General features: G+C 43.7%; 1 long non-coding RNA gene across 1 annotated transcript in view; it reads left to right on the top strand.

Annotated features, from left to right (window-relative positions):
• Positions 1-895: 895 nt before the first annotated feature.
• The window catches only part of LOC135373925 (uncharacterized), a 34,751-nt gene continuing 10,385 nt past the window's right edge, over positions 896-25,261 (top strand). The window contains exon 1 of the long non-coding RNA XR_010416669.1: positions 896-962. This is a non-coding gene — a long non-coding RNA (uncharacterized LOC135373925). The remainder of the gene's footprint in view (positions 963-25,261) is intronic.

The following is a 25,261-nucleotide window of genomic DNA, read 5'->3' as shown; positions in this document are numbered from 1 at the left end:
GTACACTGCGTCACGGAAAAATAAAGAAATATGTGTGCATTGTGTGCAGCAGACATGCATCCACAGGTGCCTCCATTTATACACTAATTTAAAAGAATAATGTGCCTGGCCGGCTCAAAGTATTTACGGAAGTAGTTACATTATTTGAATCCTGTCTTAATGTATTTATATTTTGTGTTTAATTACTTTCATCATAAAGTATTTATAGGCATGATTTAAATACATGAAAACATGTAGTATTTTGTATTTATATTTAAATAGCCGAAAAGTGTTTTTATGCCCATCCCTGCTTGGCGCCAGACTTTCTTGTTTTGTAGCGGATTCGGATGTTGGCTCAATGTAGAACACTGGTATTCACCACAACACAAACATCGTCTTTAGCTAATGTTGGGTTGGACCGTGAGCCTAGTAAGCATCTTCTCTTTATTTCATAAGGCGCGAAAAACGCGTCACTTCCCTGTGATTACTCAGAGATCGCTCACGAAGGCCGGTCGCAACGTTTAGTCACAATCCAAGCCCACCAAAGGATGACCAGGCAAATCTCTCCTTACGGCCATCTAGAACCAAAGAAAAAAAAAACCGATTGCACGATCGGTCCAGTCATACGTCGACTTAAGACAATGAAAAAATCGATAATGAACATAATGTTCAGTTTACCATCTTGTAGGACGACTGCGACCGGGTGTTTCAGCACCAGGTTTCAGCTTTCATGTCAACATCAGCATCCAGGCAGCCCTGATGATAACATCAGCTTTAGAGCGGCTTTGATGTTAACATCAGCTGATATTAGCATCAAGACACTGTCCTAAATCACATCAGACCTGATGTCGCTTTTTTTCAGTAGGAACGCGACAGGTTCTGCTAACTCTCGTATTCTTCCTTTCAAGGACACAGCTACATCTCAGAAGCAATTAGCTTACTGCATACGGGATGCAATGTTGACGTTCGGAAACATGGGCGAGGTGAGTTTCGCACCCGGTAAAAAAAAGTGAAACTTATGAAAACGAAGGCTTTCGTGAACATTGAACACCACATCAACAGGAACATCAACACGGTTGGAATATCAGAACATGGTAGCCGTCCGAAAAGCCAGACAAGATGGGTGATTCAACCAGCCTGTATTCATAACCTGTCAGCATTGCTGTTTACGCAATTACGCTATGCTGACACTTGATCGAAAACCAAGAGGTGCAATTACGATATCTACTTGTTGTTCCCTTTGTTGTCTGGCTCTTCTTGCTCCATTTCGATATCTGCGAGCCCTGATGTTTGAGATAACTTTGTCCGTCTGTGGGTCCAGAGTAACAGTCAATGCTTTCCATTACGGTGTGAATGTTGCGTATTGCAATGTGACCGGTATTAGTATCATGTTGTAAGTGATTCCGCAAGAAATGACTGCTAACTAGAAGAGAAGGCCCTGTACACTCTAAAAAGTATAACTCCTTTTTGGGTGTAATTTGACGGTACCCTAACTGACTCCCTTTTTGGTGTATATATACACCCTCTGGCAAACCTACACGCCTCAGAAAGGGTGTTTTCTGAACACCTCTTTTGGTGTAATCTAGCGGTACCCTAACTGACTCCCTTTTGCTGTATGTCTACACCCCCAGGCAAGACAACACCCTTCAGTAAGGGTGTTATGCCGAGGGCAACAGAAAAGGGCAACAGAAACACAACGGTTAAAATAACAGGCATATTCTTTATTTGGATTACCTATAATACGCTGCATGCACTGCAAAAAGAATTACATAGTCCCCGCACAATACAAAACATAAAAGTGTCCACCAACTTGTCGACCAAGATGAAGGTATTACGGTGAGGCCAAGGGAAGTCCTGCCTCTGTAGTGATAGAAAAAATGAACTGTGAAATTCCTTAATCAAATTAAGGGCGAACCACAAATTACATGATAGTTACGCAAATGGCTGAGGGTAGAGAAGAATTTTGAGTATACACAAACACAGCCCTCGCCAACATGCAAGCAGCTCAAGATAGAAAGTAAGGCAATCGATAAATGATGATGATTGAATTTTATTGGCGCAAAAGCAACTCGAGCTATAATACGCCAAAACCATGGTAATATTATGACTAGTTAAAAATCAGACGATTATACTAAAATAACGTAGAAATTAAGAAGCACACAATCATAGTGTAGTTAAAAGACCAATGTCCCTACAAAGCTGCAATCGGTAAAGGGTCAGCGAAGTGTCGGTAGCGAGACCCGAACCCATACCTCTCTGATTTCTGGTCAAGTGTATTACCAATTACACCATTCTGACATCGCCAACACACAAACTTGCCAGGGCCTGGTTTAGAAGACCCGCACAGCCATTCACTCAGCACATCTGACCGGAAATCAGAGGGTTGCGGCCTTGTGGTTTCATTGTCCGCTACCTCTTGCCTCTTGAGTTGTTGACTCTTGCTTTACTTGCTACCACAAATTGCACCAACTTCGTTTGTTACGTATAACCCTTGACGTTGCCTAACGGCCACATGTGACCGTTACAACGCGACGCGCACTGTTCTCTGATCTAATCCGTGCATTCCACTTAAGGTTCAAACATAATCTCAAAATACCCGCTTCAAAGGCACCTCAATCAACCCGACAAGACAAAATACACCGACAACACTTACCAAACAGCACGCTGTAGCGAGACGTTGGGACAAGTTACTCGATCCGATGGGCACAGCGCATCTGTTGCTTGCATCCGTTCGAGACCCGGAGCCATAATCCTTGCAGTGTCATACTAAACTCAGATGGTCAAATGACCTGCAGTTCACCAAACGACCTTCCCAAAGAACACGAAAACTACCAACTAACTCCAACCGCCAAAGATGGAGAACACAGAGTAAACAGCACACTGTTGCCAGACCTGCCGTAGCGAAGCATTAGAAATTTGATGGCCACTACACCTTTTTCACACCAATTCTCGAAATTACACCCTGCAGAGTGGGACATACACATATTACACCAATTTCAAACCAAAAACAGGGTGTATTCTTTTTCTTGAGGGTGTAATAAGGGAGTAAAGCAACTGATACACCCCCAAAACACACCCCAATTACACCTAAAAAGGAGTTTTATTTTTTAGAGTGTAGTCCGGCCACAATTATCACGCCTCTGTCCGGCACACCATCCAGAGAAAGCGTTTTCATGGCTTGTGAAGACATGTCATGTCGCGAATCTTACTTGTCACTGCTTCATTTCATTCGGCTCCTTTGCGCGAAATTGGCTACTTGTCTACTTCCATAATGGCGGAATTTGGGCACTGCCCGCTTGTCTATTTTCTCTCTCGCTACATTGAGGGTACTTCTCTGCGTTACTTTTGATAATTCTGCATGCCCAAAACGGAGTGAGAGCACAAGATAACAGGGGTTGCGTTAGGAAACTCCCCCAGGTCGAATAAGGAGTTGAGGGTAGCTACTCTGCGTTGCGAAATTCTCTTTGAATTCGGTCCAGAATATACTTTGCGTCGCCTACCGAGGGCAGCGGTTCCGCATCAACATTATGTAAAGTCGCCCACGATCACGATTGAGTGGAGACGTAAACACGCAGCGTATCATTATACGAATTATAATTAAGGTTGTCTTGGGTTAGGCTGTGACCATAATGCTCGTTATGGTCTATTCTGCAGTCACGTGAAACCACATCGACACGACCCTGTTTTTTATTTTTTTTATTTCAGTGACAGCATAAAAGTGATACATTAAGGCTGAAAGGCCATCCGGATCATAGCCGAAGCTAGTGCGATCCGTAGAAACATGTCAAACAAATATATGACAGCAGTATACACTGAACCCCAATACTACTACACTAAAAATATAGTCACAAAAATCCTAAACAGTGTCATCTATATTGATTCAAGACCAGTACTGTGAAGTAAGTGCCTATGTAATGCTAATTTAAAGTTCCTAGATGAAATTACAGATAGTGGTAAGGAATTCCACTTAATTACACCTTGATATTGTAAAGTACGCATCCCATGCTCATTCGCTTGTTGTTGTACTAAGAGATGATGCCCTAACACAGAGCGGCTGGTGCGAGTTACAGAGGAAAGATGAAGACCTAGAACTAGTCCTTCAGTAATAATACATTTCCTTATCATCAATACAGTCCTTTCAAAACACAGTGTGTTAAATGGCAGAAGGTGCAGTGTTTCATACAAAGGTAGACATGATTGCCTAGGATGTGCATTCAATATTGTGCGAATTATACGGTTTTGAAGAAGTTCAATGGGTCTTAAGTAAGTTTTATAAGTGTGCCCCCATGATTCAACGCAATATAAGAGGTGACATTGGACTAATGAGAAATACAGAGTTCTTAAGACAGCCAGAGGGAAGATTTTGCTCACCCTGTACAAAGCACCACACGCTTGAGATAACTTAGAACATACTTGTGAAATATGTGGCTTCCAGTTAAGATGGAAGTCTAGCACAACACCCAGGTACTTAATACTATTAAGGCGTTCGATGGGTAAGCCCTTGATGATAATATTAAATTTTGATAAGTCAACACTCTTACGATGCGAACGAAATACTATGTATTTTGTCTTCGATATATTTAACTCAAGGGCATTGTTTTCTAACCATTCGAGAAGCAATGGCATAAAAGAAGCAATGTTGGTTCGAATTGTATCTATACATTTGCTAGTAAAAAACAACGCGGTATCATCAGCATACATAATGCAATTTGAAGACATTCCACTAGGGAAGTCATTTACATACAAAATAAAGAACAAAGGTCCCAAGGCCGAGCCCTGGGGGACGCCAGTATGTATTGGGAGTGACGAAGAGTGGTGCCCGGCAATAGATACAGTTTGTGTTCTATTGCTGAGGTAACTGGAGAAAAACTCTAAAGAGTGGCCTCTTATACCATATTTAGACAATTTAGCGAGGAGGATATTGTGTTGAACTGTATCAAAGGCCTTCTTCAAATCTAAAAAAATGCCAACACAGTATTCACCTCTATTAATAGTACTGTTGATAATTTCAGTTGCTGAAAGTACAGCAGTAGCTGTGGACCTCGACCTGCGAAACCCATGTTGGTTTGGGCTGATTATATTGTGTTTTTCAAAGAAAGTTGTTAATCTAGAGAATAGTACTTTTTCGAAAATTATGTTAAGCGCGCTTAACACGGAGATGGGGCGGTAATTAGTTAAATTATTACAGTCGCCATTTTTATATACTGGTACCACTCTAGCACTTTTCAAGATAGCTGGATAGCGAGCCTCAGCAATAGAAGAATTAAAGACTGTAGCCAGCACTGGACATAGGATATCTCTATTCTGTCGTATTACCTTCATAGTGATATTGTCACTGCCAGGCGAAGTATTATCAGAACACTTATTTATAGCCTCGAGAATATCGTCACAAGTAACACCGAACAGTGCAAACGTATTCTCATTGTCATTATGAGTATGACATGGGACACTGCCAATGTAGTTTCCACGTGAAGAGCCCAAGTTAACAAAGAACCCATTAAACTGCTCGCACAATAAGGTCAGATCATCAGTCGTCCTAGGCAGTACTTGCTTTGGCAATTTCTTTCCCATAGCCTCGTTTATAATCCGCCATACTAGACGGGGATTACTGCTTGTCCGTATTAACTGACAATAATATTCACGTTTACGCTCTCGGCTCATCTTAACCGAGATATTACGATAATAACTACATTTATTTTTGAAGTGCTGATTTTGATTATCCCGTTTGAACTTACGTGCCCAATAATTTTTTTCTCTCAAAATTTCTAAGATGGGAGCTGTCATCCACGGGCATAACGGCCTATCGTAATAATCACCGCGTGTGTGAACACTAGCCTCATTTATTGCTTTTTGAATTAGTGAGACGACAGACTGGCCTATGTCATCAGCATTACCCTCATACTGAGTATGGCTAAAAAATCCGACAATTTTCTCTCGTAACAGAGAGTAATTAATCCGTCGAGAGGGTTTTACTGGAGCGTGTGAAGGTGCGGTTATGGTAACAGGGATTAGAGTGCTCACAGGAAAGTGATCGGTAATTAATTCCTCCACAACTTCAGCGTAGTTCTCGCTACTATTATCGTCAGATATAATATAGTCAATTAAAGTGGCAGACCCTGAGACTACGCGAGTGGGCGCTGCAACTAAGTTTCTGTACCCGTATCAACTTAATAATAAACGGAATGCATTAGAAGACCCCACATCTAACCAATCAATATTAAGGTCACCACAAATGTACGTGCGGTTCCTGCTTGGGTGAACCCGGGCAAATAGCTCCTCAACTTGTTCAAGGAAATGGTTGACATTTAGGCTGGGAGACTTGTAAATATGTTGTTTGTGTGTGTGTATTGTTTTTTTTTTTCTGAAATATCGTGTACCTCAAAAGTTCGACCCGAAGACTTTAATTGTTCAGTGTGTATCGCACGTGTTCTAGTAGAGTCTGCAGTTCCGTATTCGTTGTTGTGCTGATTGTAGAAGAGCTCATCTCATTCCATCTCAGAAACCCTTCATGTTGTGTTTTCTCTGTCTTCTGCCCATTGCTCAGTCATCTTCATTATGCACTCTGTGATATGATGCTACACGAAACTGGCTACACAATTGGCTACCTACACAGGCAACTAACTACTTTTGGCTACATACATAGGAAACAAAGTACTTTTGCTACATTCCCAGGGAGCTTTGCGACTTTGTGAGCTACTACATGAGGTACACTACGAAATGTTAATCCGTTGTACCCGAGTACCCCGGGGCCCCCGCTGTGCGATACGGATACTTCTGGTATATGATGATTATGGTGCCTTTGCGGTATTACTAGAGAGCTGTTACTTCTAGAGATGTACCCGTTCTCTTTCAATAACGGAGACCTGATCAAATAACGAATCCTGCCTGTCATTCATGCGGACTGCATGTTTTGTTTTAGTAACGAGCTAGTGAGATCTGTTGGTGTCATGGGTGTTGCCTGCATCTGAAAACGAGTGTGCGAAAGATTATTGCATGGGCCCTCGTTCACACATGCGTTTTGCGGGCCCGTTCTAGTCGATGTTTGATTCTGTGCGAGGTGTCACTGAAATGCTAAACAATGAGGAAGCAACGGTGACGATTACTTCCTTTGTTCATTCAAGTTTTCTTACATATATGCGTAAATGTCTTATGCTTTGGGATCATCCTCCCGAGGCCTGGAGACGCAACTACATGATAATAAATATATGATTTCTGAGCCAGATTGTAGAGCAAAACCTAAGTAATGCTACCACTGAGTGTGTGGCGAATAAATGCCACGTAACAGAACTGATTAAAATATAGTTAATAACACATCCTCACTTGCTCCTTGTATGTGTGACTTACAGGCAACCACAGATGTTGGCATTTGCCAGCGCTGAGAACCATATAACGAAATTGGAAGGGGCGGGGGGCACTTAGGATAGGGAGATCCTTGAAGCGTACATGATACCCAAGATCTATTAATCTCAAGCAAGCTGAGATAATGTTTCTAGATAATGACTTCGGGTGTTCACGTGTTTGTACCTACGTCATGAAAGTTTGACATTTAAATGTTGTCAAGAATAGAATTTTTCTTAGTTGGGAGTACCCAGCTTTCTCATTACGTTTTGTCTGTTCATTGTTTCTCTGCTGCATTAAATTTTTGAGGGTACTCAAAAACTAGTCGAAGGGAAATAACATAGCTGCCACAAAGGAAAGTGCTGTCTGAACACGCAGGTAGTCGTTTTATGAGGTTGAGTATTCCATGAAGGATAGCACTTATAGGTCACTCTGCTGAGCCCTAATCTGTTCGCTTTTCGCTTTTTATCCTGTCAGGAAGTTCGTTTTCACTAATCACATCAAAAGGTTAAATAGCTTGATTAAAAATAACTGCCTCTCTGGACTCGTCACATCAGTAGCTGCAACGAAAAGAAATGTCATGCTAAAACAGTTGTCGTATAAAGTGTTAGCACATTAACATTTGAGCAGGAAGCATATATGTTAGAAAAAAATCATACTACACTTTTCAGTAACTAAAAATAATACAAAAGCCGGGAATAGTGATATTTATTCGACTTGTTACGCACCAGCATACACAACAGGTAAAAACAGTTTGAAAATGATAATTCGGAACCCATCCGGATTCCATCATCAGAATGTCCTGTTGCCGACTGCCCGCATCTTCTTATGTGTCAAGGAGAGGAAACGTTCCGGTAATGGCCCCGGATGATTGTTGATAGCGGTATCTGCTATTTTGATATACCAGGATTCCAACTGTTCACGAATATACCAGCTGTTCTCCCTACCGAAGGTTAGTGGCTTATCTAAATTCAAGGTATGGCCGGAATTAAGGGCATGTTCCCAAAGGTCGGAATGTTTCTCTGCCCGCCCCTCGCCGTTTACACAAACTTCTTACTAGCGGGATATACCTCTGGGTGCAAAATTCACAACAATGGATTCCCTTCGCGGATGTGTTACATCGGGCATAAGCCCATGGGCAAGATTCAGGGACGGATTCATCATTTTTATGATAGGGGGTCCAGCCTTGGTCAGCATGGCAAATATACGATCTAGGTTCATTAAACACTATGTGTAGAAAGGAATTGAAGAGGGAATCAGGACACCCTGACCTCCCCTCTAGATCCGTCCCTGCTGGATTACAGATTGGTTTGAGTAGCTTGATGCATAGTAGATATTATGCAGCAAAAGACAAGGACAAATATAGAGGAATGCACAACACGACGACTGCAAACACACAACTGAAGATTTATCCACAGAGCAGAACACCGTGAAAGGTTAAGGAGGGGGAGGAAAATATGTTGAAGGGGAAAACCTATCAGGCGACACGTTTTTCCCGCTTCTCGCCCACCACAGGAAAATATAACCTCGAACCGGTCTTCTCATGACGTCACATGTTTGTAAACAGAGGGTCGTCTGTAGTCACTGGTCATGACGAGTTGCGCGACAATGTATTCGATCGAAACCAAACTGTGTCACTCTTTCCACTTCGTCCCCATAAAGGCGGATCTAAGAGTTCGACAAACACAAACTTGACCGAGCATGTTTCACACAGCGACTGATTTTCCGGTTCTCAAATTTTTTGTAAAACACTTATGAAAAACATGCGATTTTTATTGAAAAAGAGTGTTACGGTGATACGCTTCAGAATTCAGTAGGAAAACTGCTGCTTTTGCTTGACAATTTTTCGAGTTTAATTATAAAAGTTCACTCAATTAATAAATCACACGAACACAGATTGCCTTAATCTGTGGCGAAACTTTACGAGTGCATTCCAAGTAGTTTAGCAATTTTCTGAAGTAAAACCTATTTTCAGTAATTCAGTGATATCATAACAAGCTAACAATCGCAGTGTAGGAACCCAGAAGAGTCCAGGATAGTAGTAAATAGCATCCCCCACTTTTACACAGAAAAATGACTCCAAGTTCACCGTATTTACTTAAAAATTACAGATTTTGAAGCAGTGCATCATGTGAGTCAATGCTGAGCCGGTGGTTGTTTTTAGGGAGGTTATAGAAAAAAACGCAAATAGAAAGAGCAGTGCTCGAGGTAACTCGTTATTGTAACTAAGTTGCTTATTTTGATAACTTTTAACTTAACTCGGTACTTTTGTGCCAAGATACAAATAAGATGAAAAGCGTTCAAATTATTAGACATAAACGAAAACTATCTAAGCATGTTGCACTCCTCCGCAGGCAACTCAAGGTGTAACTCAAATGCTCACGTGCACTGCACCTGTGTAGTGCTATTTTGTGTCCGAAGTTACTTGGAAGTAACGCGTTCTTTTTTTAAGTAACTCCTTAACTGCTAGTTATACTTCAGGCTGAAGAACTTTGTTATTAACTTAGTTACATTTTTCAGACGGTAACTGAAGTCGTATCAAGTTCTTCTTCACCGGTAACAAACAAGGACTACGTACACACCAAATCAGCCCACTATCCAGAACAGCAACAGTCATGAGAAGTGCAGCGCAGCACGTCCGTTCCATCCGAGAGGCAGGCAGAGAGCTGACTTTTTTCTCCTGTAAAAACTCACGGATCTGCCCCCTATCAGTTACTTTGTGAACAAATTTCATTGTAAAATTATCAAGAATCGTGCCAGTGCTCCTCTCATTCCAGTGTGGAAGCTTTTGTGGAAGACAGAAAATTGCGGCCACGCACGGGCAAGAAATGGAACGATAACGTCCAACATTTATGGGCAGGTCACTCCTGATTCCAAACAAAGCAGTTACAAAGACACCACGAGAAGCGCAGTGTGCACATCTACTCTCTTCGATATCCAGGCAGGAAACTGAATCGTCATGCTTTTGTCTCCTGCAAAAAGTCAACCATCTACCCCTTAGCGGTTATTTTGCAAATAAATTTGATTGCAAAATAATTAAGAATCATGCCAGTGCTACTCTCATTCCTGAGGTCAAGGGTGTGGCAGCCCTCATGAAACACAAAAAATGGGGAGCATGCATGGGCAAGAATCGTAACCAGACCAAGGAACGTTGGGGATGCACGGGCAGAACACGTGCATGCCCCACTTTCGTTGTTGGTATTGTTACAATTCTTGTCCGTGCATGCTCCCCATGATTTGTCAAAGCTGTCTCGAGGAGCGCAGTGCGGCATATCACCTTCGTTTGACAGCCAATCAGAGAAGTGAACCCTGATAGTTTTTCTCGTTTATAAAGTCACACATCTGCTTCCCAAGTGGTTATTATGTTAATTAATTTATTTGAAAAATTATTAACCCTATCGACATGCTAGCAATATTCCCGTCCAGATCAAGGTTGTGGCAGCACTATCGTCAACATGGAGGGAGGTCAGGATCAGAGTGATACCGCTTCAACATGAATGTTTCTTGTTAAAAACGAAAAAAATGCCGATCGACGAATTACATCGCTGCTATACGCGTCGACAAAGCAATGCTTGCATGGGGCATGTGCAGGCATGTCAGGACATTGCTCAATGAGTACTGTCACATTAAGAAAAAATATATACTCGTATGACTGCTAGACCCATCAATAAAAGAAAGCAACCACAGAGAAAGCATTGGTCAGCAGAGTATGCCTAAAGAAACATACATGAACAAAGTGGAAAAGATGCTCACCAGCATCAAAGTATTTCCACATACGCACCACTCGGTCAAAAACAGGCCTCCTCGTAGATCTGCTCGCCACAGAATCCACCAGAATCAATGCGCACCATCCACCAATGAGGAGCAACAAGTCTGTAGACCGTGACAGGCACACAGAGAACTGAATCCTGGTGCCCTCTTGCTGGTCACTGCATCACGTTATCACTTCCTCTCATTTTCTCAAGCCGCACGTGCGTTGTTCATGGTCGCGTAGTGCTGCGCTCTAGAAAGGTGACCTTACAAAGCCTCGTATTATTTATTTAATGACTATCACAAAATTATTTCCCTTATCATACTATTATTGATATTCGGTCTTGTATTAAAACCTGGGAAAAGATAATATAGAAAAGCACATTCACCACTTTTATGGAAGACCACATGGCATGCTCGTATAATTTTAGTAGCTATAAATTATTTTCACGGATTGTGGAACACACTTTGGATGAAAGCTGAGAAGAATAACAACTGACCCTAGCTTTTAAGGATTTTTACTTCCAAGACTTTATATTACTACATATACTTAGCGAAAAAGCACCTCTGCTACTCTGAATTGTTAGAACCCCAAAAATAATTTACGAATACATTCATAACTCATTATCAAAACTGCCCTGGCCCTGGAGCACTCAACATTTTCTGTGCGAACATTCCCATTTGGTGAGGCTGCAGCTGTGGTTTCAGTCTCCACCATAACGGTTGCTATACCGAAGATCGCGTACGACCAAGGAACGTGCTCTGCACAGAATGCCTTAACAGGAATAGATTGATGTCCACCTTATAATGTGGTTGATTTAATTTCTTCAGACTACGATTAATGGTTCTCACTCTTGCATTGCAGTTTAGAAAAACTATTAAATAAGCCTCTACTACTCGATATTGGATACCAGGAATCTGTCAAACAGTCACCCTTCTTCCTGGTCTACGGCCGTAACCGTGTTCTACCCCTCAGGGTGGTCTTCAACCGCCAGGTCCAGTATCCACTCTCAATAACTATAAACACAACTATAATTTTAGGGGCTGTAGAATTCTACACTTTATGGAAACTGCTCCTCCTGCTCTATAAAATAATTACACTATCACTTAGATTACTCGCAATGGAGCGTTCCAAGTTATTCTCACTTCCAATTTCTACTTGCTACATACCACGCATGGGAATGCCCTCAGGTGCCATCATTTCTGCTCAAATAGCAAATACCCATAACTGCAAACATTAAGCACTGCTTACATCATCAACATAATAGTTATCGAGCAAAGTGACTTTATTTGTCATAGAGACAAGCATGATAAAACATACAACAACAACTGCAACAACTATAAACTGACAAACCCCCATTCCTTCAGACAATATTGACAATATATGAACAATATTCAGCAGAACCAAGGGGCGTGAATTTTTTCTGCGTAGAGTAAGCGAAAAACAAGGGCTTACATACAGTGAGCATTGAAAAATAAGATATTACACACACTTCTGCTCGAATCGCAAAGTGCATACTTAGAGCCATGACAAAACACGCGCTAAAAAACACCTCATTTTCTACTATCAGGCAGTTATGGAACAGCATAATAGAACATAATCTAAATTTTACTATGAAAAATAAGCTTCAACGCAGGTATAAGCATGACAAACACACGCACTATCAAACAACCGAGACCTGTATTAAACACGCAGTCGATCAATCTTATTTTTAAACCAACATTTCACGCGATTGTGCATAACTTTATCACTTGGGTCACACGAAAAGGCAAACACAACGAATTTCCTTGTCAAGTGGGGTCCCAGCTTACACACATGCACACGTTTTATGCCCACAACAAGCAAAGGCCCAAAAGTGTCTTCAGAACTATGGAAATCAATATCACTCCTCATCATTAGCCATACATCGCAAAGCATGGGCCGCATATATGCGGCCGTGAAGCAATAGAGCTTCGCTCCAGATGTAATAGGATGTCTATCTCCTAAGACAACAAATAAAAAGAACCTTAGGATTGCACGCTGCTCATGCGGCGGAATGCTCCAATACAGCAATAATAACGATAGAGATGAGCGACACAGAATTTGGATGTTTCTGCTCAAGCGGCAAATACCCATAACTGCGAAAAGTAAGTGCAGCTTACTTCAACAACATATATCGAGCCTCTCATGTACCGCCTCCCTCATATATCGAGCAAAGTGAAATTATTGCTCATGCTGAAAAGCATGACAGGAGACACAACAATAACAACTACCAACTGACAAACAAACTCATTTCTGCTTACAGAACACTATTGACCAGCACGAATGGGCACGGATTTCTTCTCCGTAGAGTAAGCGGAAAACAAGTGCTGACATTCACTGAGCAGTGAAAAATAAAGAATAAGCCACATTTCTGCATTCTGTGCACAAGTGCATTCTGACAAGCACGACAAAAACGCACGCTCACAAACACATCATTTTCACCTATCAGAATATTATTGAACAGCATAATATGACATATACTATAAATTAAGCAAGAACTATTTGCTTTAACACAGCTACAGGCACGACAAACGCACACGCTATCAAACTACCGGCAGCTCTATTAAAAACTTGTTAAACAATATTTTTAAACCTACATTTCAAGTAATTGTACGTAACTTTATCACTCGAGTTATACGAAAAGGCAAACACAAGAACTCACTTTTCAAGTGACGTACAAGATTACCAAACGCACACACTAACATTTTCCATACCCACAACAAGCCTCGCATGCAAACACTCAAAGTGTCTTCACAACTAAAGAAATCCATATATTTTCTCTCAGTCAATAATGATCCAATGTAAAACATGGGACACATAGAGGGAGTTTCCTTTTAGGGTGTACATACTTTTTTTTTATAAAAAAAGCTATGAGAGCGGCATAAAGGTTGTTTTCGGCGTTGAGCTCTAATGTCACGCGGACATCCTCTGGAAGAGAGTATGCAACTACCAGATGTCGAGTTACCTAAAATTGATAATTTACTTTTTAATAATTAACTCTCTCCGTTGAACGCCGTCCCAATTTTTAAAAATAATCCTGAAACACGCGCATGCGTTAAAATATGAATCCGCAAGTATTGATATGCAAATGAGCCGATAACGGAAAGAAAAAAAAAAGACTGAGTAGCGCGTCACGTTTCCTTATCTGCGCGAGACAGCGCTTTATCTGGCCGGCTGAGCGGCACCTTCTCCAGTCATCTCCACCGCTCTGAATCACGTGGCCCTCTGACGAGAAATAAGCAATGTACTTACTGTGTTCCTGGTCGCTTCTGCTCCGGTTTAGGTTCATTTGCACATGAAAGTTTGGAAATGCATATTTCAACCCACGTGCGTGTTCATGATTTGTTAAACATTTCGCGGCTCGCAACTAGGATAGTCTCTCACTCTCCTACCTCGCTTTTGCGTAAAATCCCTTATTAAATGTGAATTAACATATTTTGGTTAATTAGTCATCTTGTAGTTGCACACTTGCTTCGAGAGGATGTCCGCCTGGCCTTGGAACTCAACTGCAAAAAGACTTATTGACGCTCTCATACCATTTTATAAGCAATCTGCAAAGGCAAAAAATGAACACCCTGTATATGCGTCCACAAAACAATAGAGCTTAGGAGCAGAAGTAATGGATATCTCCAATCAACGCCACAAACCAGAAAAAAAAAAAAAACGAGGCAGCTCAGGAATGCATGTTGACCACGCAGCAATAGTAATAGACATGGGTGACGCAAAATTCGGATTGATTTCAATTTACATTTATTCGCTTGCACCAAAATATTTTGAAGGAATACGACAGAGTGGAACAAGTAAATGAGAACAGAATATCAGCATTTGCCACATTTTCAAGCCAAGCCAGACTGCATTGTTCAGCATCACCATGCTTTCACTAAATTGGGTGAGTGACTAACAAATGAAATAAAAATATCACTCTCACACCATTCACTGCAGGACCCAACAGGTCAAGTGGATTTTGCGACTCCTCTACTCGTCTTGAGCCCACCTCACAGACTTGATACCTTTGTGAATATATCCTGCAGGAATTGGACTGAAGCTTTATCGCAAAGATAATCATCTTATGCGCGTCGTATTTATTATAAGAAACGGTGAATCTTGATCTCAAAGTGGAAGAAATAACAATATCAGATCAATTTTTCTACATTTCATGATTCCCAAGAGCTCATTACTTTGTGCGAGCCATCGAAAATTTAGATACTTCTGCTATGCTGCCGTTAAAGAAATAAAAAAGCCCTCTCTCCATTCATTTCTGCTGCCTGATATTCGTGATAAAGGTGGGAGCGGTTTAATAAGAACAAAGCACAAAGCTTTGAGAAAGCATAGTATCAACAGGAACCGCGTCGAAAGCTAATCAAATAATAATTTAGTTGTTTTATTAGTGTACTTATTTTAGTCAATGATAGCATGGTGATGAGCAAATGGAATCTGATTTGGTTTAAAAAAGGCTTAGAGCTACACTGTGTAGCGAATCCTGCTATTCTGTTGTCATTTACCTGTTCTATACTGTAGCATCCTTCCAAAATATTTTTGTGTAAGGCAATAAAAGTAAAAGAAATGCAAGACAAATTTTGTGTCGCCCATGTATATTATTATTGCTGCATGAGCAACGTGCATTCCTGAGATGCTTTCTTTTTTTTTTTTGCTGGTTCGTGACGCCGATTGGCGATATCCACTCTTCCAAAATCTTATTGTTTTGCGGTGGCGAAGATGTGTTTTGCGATGGATAATTATTGACTCAAAAAAAAGAAAGAAAAAAATTACTCTGGTTTGAAGACCATTTGGGTGTTTCCACTTCCCCCTTTCACACCCACAACCGTGTGGGTAGGAAAAATGTGAGTGTGTGTGTTTTTGAAGCTGAGACCCCACTTGATAAGTAAGTAAATTGTGTGTTTGCCTTTCGGTGTGACTCGAGCGATAAAGTTATATACGATTGCATGAAATTAAAAATGTTTATCACGTTTTTCATAGAGCTGCCAGTGTTATAGCGTGTGCGTTTGTCGTGCCTGTAGCTATGTTCAAATTTCAATTTCTCGCTAAAATTCGGACTATACTGTATATCATAATATGCAGTTCAATAATTTTCTGATAGGAGAAAATGATGTGTTTGTTAGCGTGAATTTTGTTCATGCTTGTCAGAATGCACTTCTCCATTCGAACCGAAATGTGGGTAATCTCTTACTTTCACTGTTACTTACACTTTGTACACTGTTCACTGAATGTGTGAGCCTTTTTTTGTGCTTACTCTACGCAGAAGCAATCCTTGCCGCTTATTGCTGCGCAATAGTGTTCTGGCAAGAGAAATTTATTTGTTCGTCAGTTGATAGTTGTTCCTGTTGTGTGTTTTGTCATGCTTGTCAGTATGAGATACAATTTCGTTTTGTTCGATAGCTATTATGTTGTGGAAGTAAGCTGTGCTTGATTTTTGCAGTTAAGGGTACTTGCTATTTAACCGGAAATGCTGGTAAGTGAGCGCAGGGCAAAAATTCCAATAAGGCACGACTCCATATTTCACCCTCAGTGGTATTCGGTAAATCGACTAATTCTTCTGGGTACGTGTCAGCTACATGCACTGCATGACAGGACGTGGTATGCAGCGGGTAGAAACGGGAAGTGACGAAAAGGAGCACATGATTCCTAGTAATCTAAGTAACTGTATAATTATGTTATAGAGCGGCAGCAGCAGTTTCCATAAAGAGCAGAATTTTATGTCTCCTAAAATAATAGTTGTGTTTCATAACGAATGAGACTAGTAGTGGTATTTAAGGCTTTTTGTAATAGATTTTCTAAACTACAACACAAGAGTGAAAATTATTATTAGTAGGATAAATAAATTATTTCAACCACAGCATAAAGTGGATATCAATCTATTCCTGTAAAGACATTCTGTTTAGTGCGCGTTCCTCGGTCGTCTGCGGACTTTCGAACGGAGACCGTCAGTAGTGACTGGAAACACAGGCGCTGCCTTGCACAATGAGAATGTGAGCATAGAAAAGGTGTGTCTCGCGCATTACATCAGCTTAGTGATGATGTTGAGTGTTCCAGGGCCTCACTTGCTATGTTTCATCTATTTTCTAGACAGCAATTGTAGCAGTTTTCGTAATGAGCGAGGATTTTACTGCTAAATTGTTGTTGTGGTTCCAATGATTGAAAGTAGCGAGGGTGCTTTTCTATCTATCTATGTAATGTATGTATGTATGTTTTCTATCTAAGTCTGTGTAGCCTTCGAATATCTTTGTGGTAAAAGGGTCAGCTATTATTTTTCTCAGCTTTCATCAATGCTGTTTGCTATAATTAGGGAATATAATTTATAGCTACGAAAATTACACTCGCATGTCATGTGGCATTCAATAAAAGGGGTGAAGGTGCTTTTCTGTAATAGTTCTTCTGAACTTTAATGCGAGATTGATTGTCGGACATTATCATACTGACCATAGTACGATAAAGGAAATAATCTTGTGATAGTGATTAAATAAATAATAGGAGGGTTTGTAAGGCTTTCTGTCTAGAGCGCAGCCCTACGCGATCTTGAGCCACACAGGTGCAGCCTCAGAAAATTGGAGGAAGTGATGACATCATGCAGTAGGCACGTGCTGCTTTATTATATAATGTGGATGCTTCCTCTCTGGGGCACAAGCGAGGATGAGCTTTGGAATGTCGACCATAAGCGAAAAAAAAAAAACAGTGTAGCGGATAACATCACGGTCAATGAGCAAGACCAAGGAGCCAGGATTCAGTCCTCTGTTTGAGTCTCACGGTGTATGGTGGACGGTGTGTGTTGCTTCTGGTGGATTTTGTGGCGAGGGGATTTACGACCAGGCCTGTCGGCATTCTTTTGGTAGGCGTCACAATTTGAAAGTTGGCATCACCTAACACTTCCGTGTATTGCGGGCAAGCCCACTTCAACGAACGCTTATTATTGCGGAATTGTATGTTTGTAAATTTTGCGGAACTTTTCGATTCATTTATTTGTGTGGCGGGAAATCCAACTTCAACCTGACATCATAGACATTGTTTAGTAATAAGTTAGGTTAGATTAGTTCGGCTGTGGCAGCTTGAATCTCCCTCCCAACCTCATTATCGAAGCAACTTTGTGGGCAAAGCAAGCTGCTATGGTCTAACCTAACTAAATTCACCTAAGACATCATGGACTTTGTTTAGTGATCAGTTAGGTTAGGCTATGGCAGCTTGCCTCGCCGTCCCAACTGCGTTATCGAAGCGGCTTTGGGGGCAAAACAAGCTGCCATGGCCCTGTTAATCAAACATAACTTCACTAAACTAACCTAAGACATCATAGGCTTTGTTTAGTGATCAGTTAGGTTAGATTAGTACGGCTATTGCAGCTTGCCTCGACCTCCCGACTTCGTTATCGAAGCGGATTTGGGGGCAAAGCAAGCTGCCATCGCCCAATTATTCTAACAGAACTTCACTAAACTATAACTCAAGACATCATCAACTTGGTTAGTACCAACAATGCAGAAAAAATAAGCAAAATCATGCGAAACAGCGAGGAAACGAAGTGTTCAGCAACGCTCAGCGTTCCTTGAAATGGGATAGCCCGCACCACACGGAAGTGTTAGGTGAAGCCAACTTTCAAATGGTGACGCCTACAAAAGGAATGCCGTCTTTCACTGAGTAGCGTGCTCGCGAAAACACTATGATGCCGGTGAGTGTCTTTCCTCTTTCTTCAAGTGTATATTCTATAGGCCTACTCTGCTAACCTATGCTTCCTCTGTACACCCTTTCCTTTGTTGACGCGTCTAGCAGTCGTGCGAGCCTGCAGTTTCGTCGTGTGACATTACTCGTCGAGCATTGTGCCACACCTGTCACATCCCTCAGGTCTACTTGCGTCTTATGATGCATGCTTTACTTTGTATTTTTTTGTTGTTGTTGTTGACACATCGAGCAGTTGTGTAAGTGGTCAGTCTCATTTTTTTCCCTTTTTTTACTAGAAGAATAATTTTATTTTGAGATGGAGAGTGGGGAGTTCATCGCCAGAGGCGATACTCTACCCCATTGCTGGTGGGGATGTGGGAAATAAAATAATGAGCCCCTTCACAATAATGATCGAAGTCCGATGGTGTCCAGAAATGTCAAAAGAGCTTTGAGCGCAGATCGTTGCTGGGCTGGATTGGACCAGGGACCAAGCAATTTCGATAGGAAGAAGGCGCGTGAGTCCAGCTGGCTAACTGGCTAAGCTACCAGCTGGCTAAGAGACTCTGAGAGAGCGGTTCGGGAAGGTTGGTAGTCGGGGCAATGAAGAACAGAACTGGTGGTCAGAAAGAAGACTGTGTCACCCCCTGGTGTGATGCTTAGGTGCAACTAGGTAGGCACTTGTCCTCAATCTCTGCAACCATTGTGGCCAGTGGTGGCTCTGGGCCACTTTCTTCAAGATGGGGACATTGATTTTCACTTAACCGGTTTATCTGTGTCCAGTCTGTTTCAATTTACCTATTTTATTTTCTATAACCCGACTTTTGCACAGAAAAACGACCGCTCAGATGATGCACTGCTTTAACTTAAATTTGACTCAGGTTGTGCACTGCTTTGAATAATGTATTTTAGGCAAATGTGCCAAACTTGCAGTCATTTTACTGTGTAGAAGTTGAGGTTAGTATTTACTACACAGGACGAGAACAAGAATGACGACAAACAACGAACCACTGCACCTTCAACAAAAATTTATTTTAATCAGCCTTTTTCATTAAATATATTGTACACTCATTCATTCGCCAATTCACATATACGTTCTGCAGTTGTTCTCTATCAAGTCCTACCAACAAGCCCAAGTCACTGATCTTCTATTAAATTATATCCTCTAGTGTAACGCCCCGTATGTTTGCATGGCCAACTTTTAACGTCCCGTATCAAGTAGGAAACAAACGTCCTGTGTGCTACGCCTTCGAGTTATTAATGGAATCAAACAAACTGGTATTGGTAGCTCATGTTTCCCGGATAGTTTTTAGCAAACAATCAATTCAGTGTCAACCGGGCTTGATAAAGCAGTGATGATGTCATTTGCTGAAGAAGATGGGTCGAACATCGATATCAAAAGAGCTTTCGTCGAGGCGCGCGATATGGTACCAACGTACTTTGAGCACATGATCCAACGCGAGGGGTGCCTCTGCTCCTCCTCGGTATACAATAGGTATGAAGTCGCCGTCCTATCGCATGTTCACACATACGCACTCGAAGAACCGTTACCGATAATTGCAGCATGTCACCATAGCCAAGGTTTTCGAGGGTGTAACAACTCACACATGCATAAACACTTTTACATAACAAGCGGCATGGCTAAGAGGGTTGAGGCGTCCCACTTAGTTGGTGGTAGCCAAGGTTGTGCTGAAGAATAGGAGGTGGATTGCATGCATAGCCAATGACACTGTGCCTTTTGCCACTCTCACGTAAAAATATCTGTAGCCTCAATACAGGAACCAAGAAGTGCCGAAATGCGTCATAATATTGCCACGAATCATCATCGCGAAATTTCCAGGGCAGGCACGAAACGGTACATCTCATCCCGGCGCATGCTGAAGAAGAAGCAAGAAGCTTCCAGACACATCGCCTGCTCTCTGGCTAACGCACGTGCTGTTTCTAGACTTTTCGGCGCGACGCTTAAATGCTTGTGCGCTCCAAGCTGGAGCATTCATTCTTTGGACTCAGTTGTGTTCAGACAGCTATCACTCTTGTGTTTTGCTACCAAGTAGTCTAATAAACCGTTCGCTGTTTATTCGACGACTCGCCGACCCATTTCGCTTCGTGACATTTCTGGTGGAGGTGCGGGGCATTCCTTGTCCAACGGCCTGGAAGACCAACTGCGACAAAGCAGAAGACAGCTTGGTCTGCCTGCAGATTTCGGTCCGTTAGAACCCCCTAAACGCAAGAAGATGACTGCGGAGACCAGTACCCAAGTGGCGCAACCTGTTGCCACACCCATAGCCCCTGCACGGTCGCCGAAGACATTCAGCGGGGAGTATTACGACGACGTAGACGATTGGGTCGACCACTATGAGCGGATCGCCAAGTTCAATAACTGGAGTGACGACCAGAAGCTCGTCAACGTCTATTTCTCCCTGGAAGGCACTGCGAAGACATGGTTCGAGAACCGAGAGATTTCGCTCACGTCCTGGGACGTCTTCAAAAGCAAACTCCGCGAGGCGTTCGCTTTTCAACAACGAGCTGAACGCGCTGAACATCTGCTCCAGAGACGGATCCAGCTGCCAAACGAAAGCGTTACAGGCTTCGTCGAAGATGTGTTGCGGCTCTTCCGGCGAGCTGACCCCAAAGCATCCGAGGAGAAGAAGGTTCAGCGGCTCATGAGGGGCGTAAAAGAAGAAATTTTTCGCGCCCTGTCCCGGGATCCACCCGCCACGACCGACGCTTTTCTGGACGAAGCCGTCCGCATTGAGAGGACCCTGCACTCTCGCGCTACCGTCAACGAACGACACCAGGGCTACGAGGCTTTCTCCACGACGGCTGGCCTCGACGTCGGATCGCTCAGACAGCTGATTCGAGAGGTGGTGCGCGAAGAAGTACGAGCTCTCCTCTGTCCTGAGAAGGCTCAAGACCCTTTGTCTTCGATCGGTGATATCATCAAGGACGAGGTTCAGCAGGCAATCCAGACATCGTCAACCCCCGACGCCGAAGTACCGAGACCAACCTACGCCGCCGCTGTGAGACAGGTGCCACCTACTCGTCCGTCGTACTACGGAAACCGTTGGACGCCTCCTCGGCCTGCCCAACCTACTCCGAGCGTCCCGCCACACTCTCAGCCGTTTCGCAAAACGGACGTTTGGCGGACTCCCGACTTCAGACCGCTCTGCTACCACTGCGGAAAGGCCAACCACGTCTATCGCCGATGTCCCTACCGACGACTTGGCCTTCCCGGTTTTTCACCCGACGCCCCCCGCCCCCAGCGCGGTAGTCGCCCCGCCGCAATTGAAGACTATCTACGGCAGCAGAATGCTTCTGCTGGCTCGCGACGCGACCTGTCCCCGACCGTCCCCCACCGCAGCAGGTCGCCAGGAAGAGCACGTTCACCGTCACTGGCAAGACGACCTGTGTGGCGCAGCCCTAACCGGGAAAACTGAAGACTGCAGCTCCGGGAGGTGAAGCTGCGGACCGACGACAAGTTACAATTCCTCCAACTCGACGAACAGCAACGAAGCACCAACACGACGCTCGAAAAATTACCAATAACCTGAAAATACTCATCGACGGCCATGAGATGATTGCGTTAATCGATACCGGAGCCGACGACTCTATTATAAGTGGTAGGTTGGCTAAGAAGCTTCGCAAGGTGCAAACGAAGTGGGATGAGCCTAACATCGGCACTGCTGGTGGACACGTCGTAACACCGACTGGCCGATGCACGGCAGTCATACAAGTGCGGGACATCCAGTACGTCGTCAGCTTTGCCGTCTTGCCGAACTGCCCACGGGATGTAATACTCGGAATGGACTTTCTAGTCGAAAACGAAGCAGTCATCGACTTCACAAATGGAGTTACCTCTTTTAAAACGCCGGAAACAGCAGAAAACAAGTGGTGGGCACGAATAACCCCGGAGAAACGCCCAAACACGGACGTAACCGCCGTGACGACTCAGCACGTCAACCTGCCTCCCTTGTCGTCAGTCCTTGTGACCGCTACGTGCGAGAGAGCACCGACTGGCTGTTTGTTGGCTGAAGGCAACACGCAACTTCTCCTCGAACGAGGAATTGGGATAGCAAGAGGAATTGTGCCCGTAAGAAATGGAATATTCGAACTCCTGGTCACAAATTTTCGCCCGGAGCCACAACACCTGGCGAACGGCACGAAGATAGCCGTCATCGTAGACCAATACTCCACCACGGATGTTTGCCTGATGGACACTGCTCGCATCGCGGTCACCACGGAACACGAGGCCGAACATTTCGACGTAAACCCTCAACTCAATACAACTCAAAAGCAAACCCTTCCCCAGATTCTCAACGATTTCAGTGACTGCTTCGCTGCATCGTCGAAAGTAAGAGAAACGCCCATTGCGAAGCACCGCATCATCGTCGACGAAAAGGCCCGTCCAATTCACCACATGCCGTACCGGGTCTCCTGCAAAGAGCGAGAAACGATCCGAACGCAAGTAGAAGAGATGATATTATCCAGCCGTCGACCAGCCCGTGGGCATCGCCGGTGGTACTAGTGAACAAGAAGGACGGAACACTCAGGTTCTGCGTCGACTACCGGAAACTCAATGAGATAACGAAGAAGGACGTCTACCCGTTACCGCGCATCGACGACACGCTCGATCGCCTTCAAAACGCAAAATTTTTCTCTTCCATGGACCTCAAGACGGGGTACTGGCAAATTGAAGTCGACGAACGGGACCGTGAGAAGACTGCCTTCGTCACTCCGGATGGACTTTACGAATTCAAGGTTATGCCTTTCGGCCTTTGCACAGCACCAGCGACGTTCCAGCGTGTTATGGATACAGTTCTCGCCGGGTTGAAGTGGCAAACCTGGCTGGTGTACCTCGACGATGTTGTCGTCTTCGCAAGAACATTCGAAGAACATGTTGAATGGCTAAAGCAAGTCCTCGAGGCTATCAGAACTGCAGGGCTGACGTTGAAGCCTCAGAAGCGTCGATTCGGCTACGAGGAACTCAGATTTCTCGGCCATCTGGTGAGCAGCGACGGCCTACGCCCCGACCCCGAGAAGACGGCGGCCATCACAAATTACCGTGTTCCTTCGAACGGGAAAGACGTTCGAAGCTTTCTTGGTCTTTGCGCCTACTACCGACGGTTCATTCCGAACTTTTCAAGAATTGCGTCACCCCTGAATGCCTTCACGAAGGACGGATCCACGTTTATCTGGAGTGAAGCCCAGCAACAGGCGTTTGATGAATTGAAGACGCGTCTACAAACCGCGCCCGTGCTTGCCCACTTCGATCCAAACGCCGAAACAGAAATACACACCGACGCAAGCAACGATGGTCTAGGAGCCGTGCTCGTTCAACTCACGACGGCGTCGAACGTGTCATCGCTTACGCAAGCAGAACGCTAACCAAGGCAGAGAAGAACTATTCGACGACCGAAAAAGAGTGCCTTGCACTCATATGGGCCATCACAAAGTTGCGCCCCTACCTGTACGGACGGCCGTTCAAGGTGGTAACAGACCACCATTCTCTGTGCTGGCTGGCTGGTTTAAGGGACCCCTCAGGACGCCTAGCAAGATGGAGCCTCCGATTACAGGAGTATGACGTAACCGTCACTTACAAGTCAGGAAGAAAACACAACGACGCCGACTGCCTGTGCCGAGCACCACTCCAGCGACAGGACAACAGCCTCGAGGACGACGACGCCTTCCTCGGTCTAATGAGCGCGACTACCATGTCTACCAAGCAGTATAACGACCCCGAATTGAAGACACTCGTCGACTATCTGCAGGGCCGCGCCGACAATGTTCCTCCCATCTTCAGAAGATCACTCCCAAGTTTTTCCCTACGTAATGGTGTTCTCTACAAAGAAAACCACGCACCACAAGGCGCTACGTGGCTTCTCGTTGTGCCTGGGGACATGCGCACCGAGATTCTTGAATCCTGCCACGACGAACCGTTATCAGGTCATTTGTGATACAGCCGGACACTGGCCCGTATAAGGGAAAAGTACTACTGGCCAAAACTGGCCAAGACCGTACACCACTACGTAAGGACGTGCCGGGAATGCCAGCGACGAAAAACGCCTCCGGTACGACCTTCTGGGTACCTTCAGCCAATCGCACCGCCGTCGGCGCCGTTCGAGCAGATTGGGATGGATCTACTCATGCCCTTCCCACGTTCGTCTTCCGGAATATGCAACCGTCACATTGTATGAGGACGACGAGGAAATTCAGTTATGCAATAACATGACGCACGAAACATGTATTTTATAATTGTCGTTGTGATTGGTAACGTGTGGAGGAGGGCTATAAGATATCTTTAAAATGTGTATTTTGCATGAGCTTGTGCCCTCTCATGATAACTAGATAACACATATGTGTTACTTACAACTCCAGATGAATAGCGAATCAATGGAAAACTCATTTTTATTCATTCGAAAGTGTCAGGCACATGCTTTCCGGATATTAATTATCAAACAATTCAGGGTAATTTAGTATTTCAATTCAGGGTAATTTAATACTAACAGGAAGATC

This window comes from Ornithodoros turicata, chromosome 1 (genome assembly GCF_037126465.1).
Source record: "Ornithodoros turicata isolate Travis chromosome 1, ASM3712646v1, whole genome shotgun sequence".
Taxonomy (NCBI): domain Eukaryota; kingdom Metazoa; phylum Arthropoda; class Arachnida; order Ixodida; family Argasidae; genus Ornithodoros; species Ornithodoros turicata.
This window is presented reverse-complemented; position numbering and strand designations above follow the sequence as displayed.